Source organism: Anser anser (genome assembly GCF_964211835.1).
Source record: "Anser anser genome assembly, chromosome: 7".
Lineage (NCBI taxonomy): Eukaryota > Metazoa > Chordata > Aves > Anseriformes > Anatidae > Anser > Anser anser.
This window is the reverse complement of record NC_139727.1, coordinates 17,044,244-17,048,732: the sequence shown is the minus strand read 5'-3', so window position 1 is coordinate 17,048,732 and position 4,489 is coordinate 17,044,244.

The following is a 4,489-nucleotide window of genomic DNA, read 5'->3' as shown; positions in this document are numbered from 1 at the left end:
TTAGCGATGGGAATGGGCTCACAGGAAATAATGGGACGCGCTGGGCGGCTGCACCTTCTCCTGCCCCTTTGCCCCCAACAAAATCCTGCCTAATAACCAGTGGAGAGGCTGAGCAGGGACTTAATTAGGCAGGTTTTTAATTGCTTCAGACCCCCAGCCCTTTAATCTGGGTAATGAAGGCTGGAGATTTGCATCACCTGCACCGGGGGGCTCAAAGGCTTCTTTCTGCTTTCCCACCTTTGTAACAAGTGATTTCAAGCAGAAACAATTGACTGGAAGGAAAAGGCCAAAGGGGTATGAATGAGTGTGGATGGGAAAAAATGAGCGTTCCCTATTTATTTGGGGGTGGGAACATCGCTGGTGAAATAAAGCCCTAAAAATATTGGGCAGCTGGGAAGGTGAGCTGACCCAGGGCACCGGTGAGGAGCGCAAAAAAATGGGAAGGAAATTGTGCTTCGAGGTGTGCCCCCGCGGGATGCACGCATGGGCTGGGGTGGGGCATGGAAACTTGGAGGAAAACGCCCCAATTCCGCCCGTGGAAAAAAATCTATTCGTGTCACTGAACATGGCCTTTGTGGCAGCGGGGCTGGGGGAGGCGGAGGTGGGCCCCCATGCTTTGAAAAGGGGACTGCAGCCTCCTTCACGAGCAGTACAAGCAAGCCCTCGGCCCCTGCCAGGGAAAATAGGTACATGCAGATGTTGCTGTGCTAGGGAATTTGCTTGCTCATGTGTGCTGCTCCTTGCTGAGCTGCTGTTCCCGTACTTTTTGTTATTAATATTTGTTGGTATCGTTATTCCCGTCCCAAAGGCGTAATTAAAAGGAAGACGCCTGCCTGTAACGAGTTATGATGGAGTTATAACTGTTGGCGGGGCTAAGTGGCCCTTCCTGGCCACGGGAGGTAAACGTGTGTTTATTATTTTTCCTATTTTCTTTAATTTGGTCTCTTTTCTCCTTTCGCTTTTCCTGTAAAGGAAAGTTGCTTTCATTAGGCTCCGCTTGCGCCATCTTTATCCATCCATATCCAGCTCTGCCTCCGTAGAAAGAAAAGATCTGTCAGAAAATAGATAAACTGATAAATTCTCTGCTTAAGGGGGGAAAAAGGCAGCAAGGACCCTTTCCTTCACCCCCCGTGAACCTCCCCTTAAATAAAGTATCCTGAGGAAAGGGGCTTTGACCTGCAAAGCTGCATCGTCCATGGGCTGGACCTCTCTCTTGGTCCTTCATCGCACATCGATGAGGGCAGCGGGTCCCCCTCTATTTTATCAAATAGGTTCTTATTTTTATTTATTTCACTGTTGGAGAAGCAGCCCTGACCCAGCAGCTCCCTTGGAGGTTCCCGTGTTTTCCTTTCCGCGCCGCGCAGGGAGGCTGTTGGACCTCGGCACGGCGAGCGCATCTGTGTTTCATTTTCCAGCGAAAGAATAGCAATTAAGATGCTTCTGCAGAGCCAGGGCTCGGAAAACTAAAAATAAATGCCATGCATGAGCAGCCCCAGACTGCATCCATTAAAAGAAGCGATTGCAAAAATCAAAAGTTGGGGGCATCATACAGACCGTGGGCTTGAAAAGGCTTTTCCTTGCTGTTTCCTTGCATATTGAGGGCAGAAAAGCTGTTTTCTGACCCCTGTGCGAATGAAAAATTGATTTTTCCCAGGTTGAGATGGAAGATTGGAAGCAGTGAGGTGGCTCTGTGGGACTTGCTGGCGAGCTGGCAGCGGCCGTGCCAGAATGATAAGTGTCTGTGAGGATGAGCGAGGCCCCGGGGGGACGGGAAGTGCTCAGTGGCTGGCCTGAAGGCGAGAAAAAAAAGCCACAGATTTGGGTTTTACACACCAGTAAGTTTCACTTTAGCGGGAGGATGATTAAAAATGAATAATGCGGTCGGCGCGTATAAAGGAGAAGGCGTATCCTCAGGGAGGCTGCGTGAAGCTAGCCTGGCTCATCGCATTGACTTATTGGGTTCTTTTGTATTTATTTAGGAAATTAGCCTGTTAATCTGTTTGTGGATAAATACCTCCCTGTGCATCTCGGTGCAGAGCCCATCACCCTGGTGTCAGGTCTGGGATCAGTGCTGTATCTCCCACACCTCCTCCCCATCCCCGCCGCCCCATGTTTCCATTGGGCTCGCAGCCTTCGAGCATCCCCCTAAAATATTTTGGGTGCAGGCACTCGCCGCAGGGGTCTCTCTCCAAACCATGCTTTCTCAGCCGGAGCAGCGGTTCCTAGAAGGAGAGCAACTTTTTCCCTTCTCCTTTTCCACTAGGGTCTGGAAGCTGCCCAGGGCTGTCGGTATAAATCTCCCTGACCTTGTTTCCCATCTCCAGGCTCGCAGCTCGGCTCCCCTGGCACTGGAAGGGTTCGTGGTTGGGTTGGACAACCACATCTTGTGGAAGATGTCCGTGCCTATAAACTGGATTGGTTTGAAGGGCCCCTTCAGACACTAACCGTCCCACGGAGCCCACGTGAAAAACTAGCACGGCAAACGGAACAAGAAACTTGTCCCAGGGTCTCGCAGAGGCTGCCTCCAGCTTTGGAGGTCTTTAAGCAGGGATTAGAGAGGGCTCTGGCAGGAATGGTCCTGCCTGGGGGCAGCCAGCCTCCAGACGATGTGCCTGCCTCCACAAGCAGGGCTCATGCTTCTCAGCAGCCATCCTTGGTGGGCGCAGAGCCTCCGGGACCCTCCTGGGAGGCCTTGGCCACACCTGGAAGAGCCGGAGCGGAGGCTGAAGCCCCCCACCCTGGAATGGGGATCGACCCGTCTTTCCCAAGGGCCTGCAGATTTGTTCCTGCCTTACATTGTGGTGTGGTGGGACGGCGGCTTCCAGCTGGAGGATTTAGGAAAAGTTGACTTAGCAGCCGCCCCAGGAAGGTTTCTTCCTGCACCATCGGTGTGACAAAAGCAGAGCACGGTGCCCAAAGCCACCTCCCTGGTTGGGAGGCCCTTGGGGGTCTCCTCAGGCCTGCCCCGAGTGGCTCTGCTCGCAGGCTCCACGCTGCTGGGCCTGCCCGTGGAGGCCGGAGCCCGGGGCCGCGTTCCCCCCGCACGCGCCTTCTGCCACCGATGCTGCAGCAGTAAATATTTTGTTTTAATCTAATCGCGGCCCGGCATGTCTGAGGGATGAGGTCATGCTCGCTCACCGAGCCTGCTGGCAGCGGCCCTTTATTTTGGGGAGCTGGGGGGGGTGGGAACCCGAGGCTCTCCGGGGGGGGGAGGAGGAAACCCCTCCATGCCAGTGCTGTCCGCCTGGCAGCACTGTTAATTTATTAGTGACAATCAGAGGCTGCAAATCTCAATTTCTACCAAAAGGTACCGCAGGAATTCGGGAAGAGAGATGCCCTCACGGGTCTTGCTCTCACTGAGCTATGGGACCAGGACCCTAAATCCTTTCTTGGAGGGGTTGCACCTGGGCTTTGGGTGAACTCGTCGTGTTTTGGGATCTCGGGCACCCTCTGTCCTTGCCCAGAGGCACCCCAAAACCCAAGCGGCCACCGCGGCACCTCCTGTGGCACATCTGTTGGCCAAGGCAGAGGGAAGGGCCAAGAAGGACCCAGCAGGACGCCCACCGGCACCCTCGGGGCACGGCCCCAGCTCGGGGGGCTTTGGGCAGGGATGGGGGCTCCAGGCATCCCCTGGTGCCACTGCCTTTGTGGGGGCCGGTGTGGGGCTGGGAGGTCGGGCTGGGGCATTTTCTCCCCCAAAACACACCCCAGATATTTTTATGACTTTTTTTTTGGCATTTTCATCTCTCTCTTAATTTTTTGTTGCTACTTTTTTAGTATTTTTTTTTCTTTCATGATCTACTTCTTGCTTTATTTGCTTTTCTGCCTTTTTTTTTTGGATCTTTATATTTGTTTCTGCTTTTTAAAAATATTTTTTGTGCTATTTTCTACTTTTTTTTTCCTTAAGTTTTGCTCTTTTTGGCTCTTTTTTTTGCTATTTATCTTTGCTTAATTTTTTGCTCTTTTTATTTTGCTGATTTTTTTTTCTTTTTGTTTGTTGATTTTTTTGTGCTTTTTTTGCTCTTTATTTTGCTTTATTTTCTATTTTTTTCCTTTTGTTTGCTCTTTTTCATTTTTTCCTTTTTTCTTGCCTTTTTTATTTTTTCTTTTTGCTTATTTGCTTTTTTCATTTTTTTTTTCTTTTTGGTTTCCTTTTTTTGCCGCTCCTTTTCTTCTTTTTGCTTCACTTTTTTTTTTTTTGCTTCTTTTTTTTTTCTCCAGTTTTTCATGCTTTTTAAAATCTTGCTTCGCTTTTTGCTCCACTTTTTCACGCTTCGCTTTTCTTTCGCGTCACCTCACTTTTTTTTGCCTCACTTTTTTTTCTTGCCTTTTTTTTCTTCCTTTTTTTTTGCTGTATTTTTTTTCGCTTCCCTCTCCCCCTTTCCCTCCCTCCTTTCCCCCCCTCGTCTCCCCCCCCTTTACCTCGCCCCTCTGCCCACCCCTTCCCCAGGCCCCACCCCCGCCCCTCCCCGCTGCGCGCACGGCCGCC